Here is an 11,086-nt window from a genome sequence, read left to right as displayed (position 1 = left end):
TTATTATATGAAATGTTAAAGGGACTTATCTAAGGAAAAGAAGATAAAAAATATGAACAGTAAAATGACAACAAACTCACAGCTATTAACAACCAAACCTAAAAAAAACAACAACAACAACAACAACTAAGCAAACAACCAGGACAGGAACAGAATCACAGAAATGGAGATCACATGGAGGGTTATCAGCAGGGGAGTGGTGGGGAGGAAAAGGGGGAAAAGGTACAGATAATAAGTAGCATCAATGGTAGGTAGAAAATAGACCGGGGGAGGTTAAGAATCGTATAGGAAATGTAGAAGCCAAACAACTTATATGTACGATCCATGGACATGAACTAAAGGGGGGGAACGTGGGTGGGAGGGGGTGTGCAGGGTAGAGGGAAATAAAGTGGGGAAAATGGGACAACTGTAATAGCATAATCAATAAAATATAGTTTTTTAAAAAGTGTTTTCCCATTTAAATCTGAAAATAAACAGTTTAAATGGGAGTTACCCCAAAATATTAAGAAGTGCTTTTAGCAATAGCTCAGGATAAATTGAGTTCCTTTATAAGGAGCATATGATTGAAAAAAGGCAGGTCCAACTGACACCTATAAAAATCAGCTTAGGAAAACCTAGGCTTCAGCAGCTGGGGGAGAAACTGGCCTCAGAACCTGCCCTTTGCTGTACTTGAACTAAGCAAGGATTATTCAGAGTTTTTGTTTATACAACAGGAATGGAGAAAACTTGATGATGATTGTCTTTAATTCATTATGTATTACTAAATAGTAATATACTTCCTCAATTATTAACTAAATATTCTTGGCCTGTGGGGAGGGAGAGGAGGAAGTAAGAGAGCCATCTGGCTCCAGCCCCCTATTTATGAAGGGCCTTGAATTTAGGCTTTTGACATTCCTCACAAGGAGGTTACACAAAGATATTCAATAAAATTAAAAGAAAACACCCTCATCCAAATTTAAAATTGAGATCCATAACAAAACGATATCACCTTTAGTACACACTGGACTTTAAAATTAAATGTTTTCATTATCTTCTGGCTAGCACAGCTGTTTTGTGTTGTAATTTTCTTGTGTTAAAGGCATCAATTACTGAAATGTAAACTTTCAAAACAATTTTTAAATCTAATTTTAGGGCTAAAAGAATGTCTAATATATTCTGAAAACCTCAAAAATAATAGAGGTAGACTGTATATCTCTCAGCCTTAAAGAATCCCATAAATTATTTATTTAGGATGCAAATATTTCCATGAGGTAGCAGGATCATTTTTATATAAGGAACTGTAGACTAAGAAATCTAGAAGAGCCCTGGCTGGCGTAGCTCAGTGTATTGAGCGCGGGCTGGGAACTAAAGTGTCCCAGGTTCGATTCCCAGCCAGGGTACATTCCTGGGTTGCAGGCCATAACCCCCAGCAACCGCACATTGATGTTTCTCTCTCTCTCTCTCTCTCCCCCTGCTTCCCTCCCTAAAAATGGATGAATAAAATCTTAAAAAAAAAAAAGAAAGAAAATCTTAGGAAAGAAATAGTTGTATGTTTCTAATGAAAACTTCACACATTCCTTTTTTTCCCCTGTATACTGGATTTTATGCACTTCCAGGAGTGTTACTATTCCAAAATGTTAGTGCACATTTATAATATACAATATTTGCACCTTTAAAGCATGCTTTCTCAATCTGACATCACTTACCTGCCTTGGTAACCTGATAGAAATGGCATGTGCGTGAAGTTGTGAAATTCAACCAGAGTAAACTGCATGAAGAATAAAAGTTCCTGGACACCAAGGCCTCCAGCACAGAGATGTTTTAAAGGAGCAAGGAGGAACAATGAAAACAATAGGGAAGTCAACTCTCATGAGTTAGAAAGGAAGGTTAATTCTGTGTAGCAGGTTAACAGAGGTCATCATTCAAATTATATATATCTTGAAAAAGAGCTTCTTCTTATTGTTTGCCCAGTTCACACAACTGCATTGTCTCCTGGGGAGGCATTCATAGTTATCCCAGCAAATCCTATGCAGAATGTTGGAGACAACTATGTTGGTTCCTCTTAACAGACTGAAATATGAAGCCAGCTGTGCAGTTGGGGTGGGGAAATTGTATCTTCGAGACCACTAGGAATTGGCATTTGGAGAACGATGGTGGAGAAAAGGCCACAGTTGGCACCAAAGGTGACAAGAGGGTTTGAGTCTGACTTCCATCTCTGCTCTGGGGGTTAAGTATTCCTGATGGTCTTAACTCAAGTGCTTAAAATAAAAGCACAGCAAAGGAGGAAGCCTCCTGTCATCAGCCCCACCCTAAGGGCTACAGAGTTCTAAAAGCTAAAAGACAACCACTGAGTAATGATAGCACCAGCTGTAGCTTCCTGGGATTCCACAGAGACAGTTGGAAGGAAGATTTAAAAACCCACAGTGGTGTTCTAGGAAGGAGTGTAACGGACGCAGGAGAGTAATGGCTTGTTTCAAGGTGACAAGAAACACACCTCGAAGGGAAATCCCTCGAATGGTCCCTGATGTCTTTTGGTTTCTGAGTCACATCTCAAGATGTCTAGCTTGGTAAGGATCCCTCCCAGGGTGGGTGTGTACTCTATGGATGCAATCTCAGGAATTTGCTGCAATCCCTCCTGGCAGCACATTGTATAGATAAGGCAACCGACCTCAGAGAGATGTCAAGTCATTTGCCTTAGATTGGGTCAGAAAGTCAGGCTTTCGATCCACCTGACCCTAAAAATTATGCTATTTCTACAGTATCATTCCATGTCATTCTTACTGTTATTTTAACTATGGCTTGCAAATTAACCTGATTTCCCCTTTCTTTAAGGGGAACCACTGAGGCTTGAACTTTAGAATACCTTTGACCCTTCCAATTAGTTAATCCACCAATACTTATTGAGCACCTACTAAGAGCTAGGCATTGGGATTAAAAAATGAATAAAATGCAATACCTGCTCTTAGAGAGCATTCAGTTCATACATGGAATCAGTTACCGAACTTTGTAGGAGTCACTTATCGTGCATCCATCTACACCTTTCTGTTTTGTATCCCTCCAGCTCAGGCTTTCACTGCCTCCTGCTTGAACAACAGTCTCATAGCTGGTCTCTGTGTGTTACCAGCCAGGGTCAGAGAACTACTCACAGAGTTCTGGGCAAGATAAAAGATTTTAAAAAGTAATGGGTGGGGAGGCGGCATCCAGAAACAGACAACAGTGGGAAGCTGTAACCATGCCTAGGGCCTAAGAGTTCCAGAGCTGCTGCCCCTCAGGAGCCACAGGAATTGAGGGAAGCAGCTAAGAGAATCCCTCTCTTCCTGCCCTGTGATCTACTGGGGCTGCCCTCTGCAAAACTCAGAAGCCACCCAGGTCCAGATCAGCCACCCCCTGTGGAGAAATAGGGAATGGATCACGTAGGGGCAAATGGAGAATAACCAGCTCTCTATCCTAGTCACTCACTCAACAAACATGTACTGAATAGGTAGTACCCAACAGGCATGGCAGCTACAATCATGAAAGGAATGCACATTGCCTTCCCTGAGCTTACAGTTTGGGGGAGGCTGCTGAGAAAAAGAAAACCCTAGTGAGGCTAATTCCAATGGCAATAGAGGCTGTAAAGAAAAGGAACCCAGTTCAATAAAAGAGTGTAATGAAGGAAACGTGATCAACTCTGAGAACCAGGGAAGGCTTCCCCAGGAAAGGGGCAGGAGCTGAGAGGAAAGGAGGAGATTAGAGAGGAGAGAAAACTGGAGAGAGCATTTAAGCAGAGGGCACAAAGGGCAAAGTGCCCACCTGGCAGGAGGGAGCAAGGCTCATCCTAGGAACAAAGAGAAGCACAATGCAGATGGCTAGGAGTGGGGCCAGGGCAGATCATGGGAGGCTCTGTGGGCCAGGTTAAGGACTTTGGTTTGTATCCTAACAGCAAGTGGGGAGCCAAAAGAGTTTGAATTCAAGGAAGGAATGAAGATGGGAGTGGACACAGTCAGATATCAGAATTGTTTTGGAAAATTACTCTGGCTACCATATGCAGCCTGAATTGGAGGGGTGAGGAGAGACCAGCTGTAGGCTGTGGCAGAAGTCCAGGTGACAGAATGAGAGCATAACCTACGATGGCCACAGCAGAGATGGAGGGCGGGAAAGGTCAAGAGTGATTCAGGAGCCATAACAGGACTTGGCAGTGCACTGGACGTGGGGGTGGAATGAAGTGCAGGCAAGACCCCCAGGTTTCTGGCTTGAACAGATGATGGAGGTATTCACTGAGCTAGGAAAACATGGTAGGTCAGGTTTGGGGATTGTTACGGGTTGAATTGTGTCCCCTAGAAAAAGATGTGTCAAAGCCCCAATCCCACTACCTCAAATATGACCTTATATGGAAATAGGGCCTTTATAGAAGTAACCAAGTTTAAAACGAGGTCGATAGCATGGCCTCTAATCCCAAATGACTGACATCCTTTTAAAGGGGGGACATTTGGACACCGAGACATGCACAGAGGGAGGACCATGTGAAGGCCACAGGGAGATCACAATGTACAAGCCGAGTGAAGCTGGAGGATGCCAGAGGCGAAGAGAGAGGCATGGAACAAATACTTCATCACCTAAGAAGGAATCGACCCTGCCAGCACCTTGATTTTTGAACCTCTAAACTCCAAAAGCAAGACAATACATTTCTGTGGTTTAAAGCACTCGGTCTGTGCTAGCTTGTGATAGCTGCCCCTGTGAATATAAGGATGAGAACCAGAAATCAAACCTTGTACAAACTGAGTTTGAGGGTCTATCTGAGAAACAGCACAGCCAAGTGCTTAGAGGCATAGACTGTGGAGCCATCTGCCCAGGCTCCGCCACTTACCAGCTTGGGGGGGCCGGGGGGGGCGGGGCACACGCAAGTTCAGGTGAATCTTTTTAGCCACAGTCTCCTCATCTATAACTGAGAATATTACCTTTCTCGTGGAGTTGTCAGGAGGAGCAAATGAGCTGATTGTAAAGTACTTACAACAGTGCCTCCCTCATAGGAAGCACTGTAGAAGAGTCTGTTTAAACACAGACAAATACATAAAGGAAACGAGCATTGGACAGAGTTGGATGGAAGAGTCTGGAATTCAGAAGAGAGTTCTGCATTCTAAAACTGGGCATCACTGGCATGTAACTGGTGCTGCAAGGAAGACAACAATGGCCCAGAGAGAGAGGTGGGTGAGGAGAGGACAGGGCTCCTGGCCTGTGGATGACACCTTCACCATTTAATGGCTGGGCAGAGGAAGGTGAACCATCAAAGGAGACAGCAAAACTGGCTAGAGAAAACCCCCATGGGCACCACTCCACACCAACTAGGATAGCTGTTGGGCACCGACTTGTGTTCCACCCAAAATTCATGTGTGGCAGCCCTAACTCCTAATGCGACTACTTGGAGACAGGGCCTTGAAGGGGGGTAATCAAAGTTCGATACAGTAATAATGGTGGGCCCTAATCCAATAATACTGATGTCCTTATAAGAAGAAGAAGAGACACCAGAGATCTCTCCCCCCACACTCCACCCCCACCCCTCCACGCACAGAGAAAGGGCCGTGTGAAGATATGGCAAGAGGTGCAGTCTGCAAGCCAGGAAGGGAGGCCTAATCAGAAGCCAGCCCTGCTGGCATCTTAATCTCCGACTTCCAGTCTCCAGAACTGTGAGAAAACACATCTCTGCTGTTGAAGCCACCCGGTCTGTGTCATTCTGTTATGGCAGCCCAAGCAAATGAATACAGTGGCTATAATTTAAAAAATGGAAGATAGTAAGTGTTGGTGAGGGTGTGGAAAAATTGGAACTCACCCTAAAGCAAGAGGAAGAGAAGGGGAGGTGAGGGTGGTGGGAAGTTGAGGGGATTCAGTTCTCTCTGTGAAGTGGAAGGCGAGCTCCACCAGCCAGATGTAGCAGGAGAGCGAGAGGGGGCACAGAGGATTGAAGGAGTGGAAAGGACTTGAAATAATCACATGGAAAACTCAAGAGGAGCGAAGGTGGAATGGCAGGCCTGTTGAGGGGTTGTTGAAAGTTGGCCATCTTGACTTGATCTTGCACCGCTTTGCCCTGGAGTGTGACTTTCTGCACCATGGCTCAGCTGCTGGAGCCAGACAAGGAGAAGGTGCAGACAGAGGGCCTCCCCTGGGTTAGCGCTTTCCCAGACTGTAGAAAAATTGGAGATGCAGGAAGTTTGAAACTGAAGAGGCAGAGGCCACAGGGAGGCCCAAGGGTGCCCAGGCTTCTGGAGGTGGGGGAGGAGTGCCCAGCAGGGTCAGGGGCTAGCGAGTGAAGAGCATCACTGAGTGCCACACACACTTATCAGGGGAGCTTCGTTAAGGCACAACTCCAATCATGTCCTTCCCTTTGAACTCACCAGCACGACAAAAGCTGAGCTTGTATTAAAAGCCTTTCCCAGTAGGGCCCAGAGACATTGTGCGGACACATCTCCAAAACCTTCTCCATCATCTTCTGCTCCTTCTATTCCTCGTGGTGTACCTACCTGGTGCAGAAACAAATTGAACTGCAAGTATGTCCACTGCCTTCTCACCTTTGTACCACTGCTTGTGTATTTTGCTCCCTCTGAAATGCCCTCTGCAGAACATAAATCACTTCTTTACCAGTGTTCTTATGGTACTTAATGCACATTTCTATTCCTTCCCTTGTCACATTTTGTTGTAATTTTTGTTGTTTTTTTTTAAGATTTTATTTATTTATTTTTAGAGAGGGAAGGGAGAGAGAGAGAGAGAGAAACATCAATGTGCGGTTGCTGGGGGCCATGGCCTGCAACCTAGGCATGTGCCCTGACTGGGAATCGAACCTGCAATGCCTGGTTTGCAGCCTGTGCTCAATCCATTGAGCTACTCCTGCCAGGGCCTGTTTATTTTTATAGAGGGTATCTGTATTATTCATCTGCCCAGCAACCCTTCCCTCACAGCCCCTCCCATCCTTTGGTAACGGGTTCCCCCTGAGGTTAGAGAATTGCCCTCATTGTACATCTCATGTGGCTCCTAAATGTGGCTCCAGGATTGCCTGGCTATAATTATGGGCACATGACCCAAATCCAGCCAATCAGTGTCTCTTCTCGGCATCCTATATTTGGAAAGTAAAAAGATCTCTCTTGCTGCAGGTCTACGGAGGTGATGTAAGCCAGAATTGTCTGTGTCCGGTTTCCACACCACAACCCTAACCATAACCACACAGAGGAAGCTGATTGTCATGCAGAAAAAAGAGGAGACTGAAGCAGGGATCCCATTATTTCACCTCTGAGATCTACTTATGCCTGATGCTACTTACCTTCCCGTGCCTTGCAAATGTACAAGCCATTTAAGTGACTCTTTTGCTTAAGCCAGCATGAGCTGGTTTTGCTTACTTGTCCCTGAGAAGGTTCTCGATGAATGCATGTTACCTCCTCTGCTAGACTCTAAGCCCTCGACTGGACGCAGGGACTTTGCATCCCAGCATTGAGCTTCATGGGTGCTCAGTAACATGAAATAAATGTTGAAATCCTAACAATTACTCCATTTACTTCTATACAAATTTTACTGAACCGCCAAAGCCATTAGGATCCTTCTCAGAACCCTAAAGCACCTGCTTGTGACTTTCTGGTGGCACTTTATAGATTCTGCTTCTCAGTTTAGTTGTTTTTGCTCTTGGCCATCTCTCCCTACCAGACAATAAGTAAGTTGGTTGCAGGGCTTATGTCCATGTAGTAGGTGCTCAATAAAAGTTCACTGTTCTAAACTGTGCCCCTATGTGCCAGTGGTGCAGAAGGCAAAATAGTTGAGACTGAATTTTTGGTCTTGAGATGTTTGCTGCAGCAGTTCAACAAATAATGTTGCAAATTGCCTTGGCCTGACTAGAAAATGAATAAAGAAGAAAGAAAGTAACATATTTCCCTTTTGGAGAAACAAAGCTCTAGACTGAGAGCAAAAGATATTTTTATCAGGAAGTGTCAAAAGAATGCGGAACCGTTTTATAAATAGATCAGGAACCAAATATACTGGAAATATAAAACCCCTCACAAGTAATGTCAAAACAACATCTGCCTGAACATAATTTAGCAACTGTAGGAGTCACTAAATCCTGTTTCCATTTTCTTTACAACTAAATAAGGGTAAGTTAATTTGATCCCCTGTGTGTCTAAGCCTGGCAAACACACAGACTATAAAATGCCCTGCTTCTCCAGAGAATGCTCAATGAAACCATTTCCACTCTATGTTAAACATGGTGGAAGAACTCTGTTCAACCCTGAGGCACCCCTAGCCACCCACACAGAAACCTGCAACGTGCAGATATTCTGGGAATGTCTGTTGAATGAACGGTGAAGGACACAGCAAATCTTCCTGAAGGTGTGGTCACATCTGACTCCTTCACGTTGTTTCCTCTTCGGCCCGGCCCCCCCGCCCACCGTCACAAGTTTGAGTCCAGCCCTGGAGAGCCAAATTGAAGCAAACATTTATGCAAGAATCCAGGAATCTTAATCTAATCTCTAGCGGTCTTGGGGGAATCAGGCAAAAAGCACCCAGGGAAGGATGCCCAAATCGATTGTGTCATCTCAGCAGTGATAGCCTTGCTCAGCGTCCTCGGTCACCTGAAAGCTTTCCCACTGCAGTTCAGACATGGAGAGACCAGCGGGCTAGCCGCTCAGTCAGATGCCATCACAAAGTGGCATTGCCAAGGTGAGGCTCCAAAAGGCTTAGAACTTCAACTTTCATGGATGAGAAACTTGGTTAGACCTACTCTCTCCAGATAGGTACATTGAGTCAGGGTTTTCCAGAGAAAGAGGACAAGTACGACATACAGAGATATGTAAGAGGGGATTTATTCTAGGAAGTGGCTCAGGTGGTTATGGAAGCTCAGAAGTCCCACAGTCTGCAAGATGGAGAAGCAGGAAAGCTGTTGGTGTCATTTTGAGTGCAGAAGCCTGAGGATGGGGGAGAGGAAGTGAGTCTTCAGTCTCCCTCTGAGTCAGAAAGCACAAGAACAAGAATCCTCAATACCCAAGGTCAGGAAGAGATAAATGTTGAGGGAGCAAACTCAGCTTGAGGGAGCAAATTCACTCCTCTGCCTTTCTATCCTAGCCTGGCCCTCAGCTGATTGGATGATGCCCACCAGACAGATGAAGGCATTCTTTCTTTACTCCGTCTACTGATTCCAGTGCTAATCTCTTGCAGAGACATTTCCACAGACACACCCAGAACTACGTTTTGTTTTGTTTTTTTAACCAGCTATGTGGGCATTCCTTATCCCAGTCAAGTTGATACATAAAACCAACCATCACAGTAGGGGTGATCAGACTCTGGAAACTAAACTGTACTCGCCTTAAAAACACTTCCCAAAGGGTCAGAGATTCAGCCAACCTGAAATTCAGTCCTTCTATACTAGTGAAATAAATACAGAAACTTCATGCACAGCAATGTAAGGGGATATTTTTTGTGTGCTTATAAGAGGGGATTAGTATATTACACTTTTTCATAGTTTAAATTGTTTACAATAAGTATTATTTTTATATTAAAATATGCACTTTTTATTATTGCATCAAACCATTCATCTGTGTGATCGGCTTCTGGTTCTGTGGAGGCACAGGCCACGTCTTGCACTGCCTGGCCCCTGCGCCTGCAGCGGGCAGCACGCATCCTAGCCACTGCAGGTGCTGAAGAAATGCCCGGAGAAGCTTGTTTTGTCAACCTATCCTAAACTAAAAAGTGATCACCTTCACGTTAGTCAGGAAAAGGCCGACTCATGTACAGACTAACAGAGTCTTCCAACACTGTAGGGTCCGAAATTTCCCGACTTGCAGACAGTGGCTATTCGCGGTGTGTGGAATCAATGTAGTGAGTCATGACTGGCTCTTTAAAAAGTAGAATTCAGTAGGAAAAAAAAAAACCAGTGTACATTTAGTAAGGGTATTGTTTCATGAAATTCTGTTTCCGTTTTGCACACACTGTGGTAATGTAAAATGTATTTCTTAACTCTAGGTTGTGGTAAGAAAAAAAAAATCGAGAGCCACTAATCTTGTCTAACACACACAAACCCCGGCTCTCCAGCCAGAAAACAAACCGCTCTCAGTTCCCCAGAACACCATGCCATTTTCTGCCGTAGGGGACTCGGCACTTCCTGTTCCCTTTACCTGAAATGTACTTGCCCTCCTTGTCTGGGGGCGAGCGCAGTGGGGAAGCTGGCTTAGTCTTCGAGATGCTGCTCAAGTACCTTGCCTACGAGCCCTTCTGAGCAAAGCCAGATTCCTTCCAGCTTGCTTCCACCTCCCCTTCCACCGGATTTACTGCAGTGCTGTGCACTGGGCAAGGGTCACTTCCACAGGTGGCTGCCGAGAGCAAGGGCTTTGTGGTCCTCCATCCTGGTGTTGCCAGACCTCGCATGATGCCGGTAGCACTCAGTGCGTGAATTTTAAATAATTACAAAGGAAAGGCTTTAATGATGAAGAAGGAGGCTCTTTATGTAATGAAGTAGAAAAGCGTCCGAAGTTGAGCATTCAAGTTTTTCTCAGCAGTAAGTGGAAAAAAAAAAGCAGGGTGCAGTGCCTTATGCACAACATGCTGCCATCATGTGCACGTGTGTGTGTGTTTGATCACAGGGGACACGGGAGACCATTAAAAATGGTTGTTACTTGGGACATACATAGAAAGGAGACTAATATTTCACTATCTGCCTCTTCATTTTTGTGCTGTGTGCGAGGGCCACCTATCACTAAAATTAATTAGTAAATTTTTCTCCAAAATATTGTATAGGCAATGAATGTAAGAAAGACGAGATTTATGGCTTCCAAATATCCCACCGTGTATCACTAGAAAGACATAGTTGTTTTCTATTGACTGATTTTTTTAAAGAGCCTTTATTGTCTATGAAACTTAAAGGTAAACATAAACTTTTTCTGATTTACAGCAAAAAGGAGAAGTGGCCTCTTCCCCTAACCAGGAGAGCAGCCTGGGTGTACGGAGATGGGGGTGGATGGAGCTGCAGTTTCTAAGAAATAAGCAAACCTCCCGTCTTTATGGAAAACCACAGATCATTAGGAAGGCCTGACTAATGAACACTTGGCAGTTGTCAAAGAAGGCAATTGTAACAAAGGATAAGCTAATTTTGTAACCATTT

Source organism: Phyllostomus hastatus, unplaced genomic scaffold, assembly GCF_019186645.2.
Source record: "Phyllostomus hastatus isolate PE091 unplaced genomic scaffold, TTU_PhHast_1.1 phas_scaffold_21, whole genome shotgun sequence".
NCBI classification, from domain to species: Eukaryota; Metazoa; Chordata; class Mammalia; order Chiroptera; family Phyllostomidae; genus Phyllostomus; species Phyllostomus hastatus.
The sequence above is the reverse complement of the archived record's forward strand: the minus strand, read 5'-3'. Positions refer to the sequence as shown.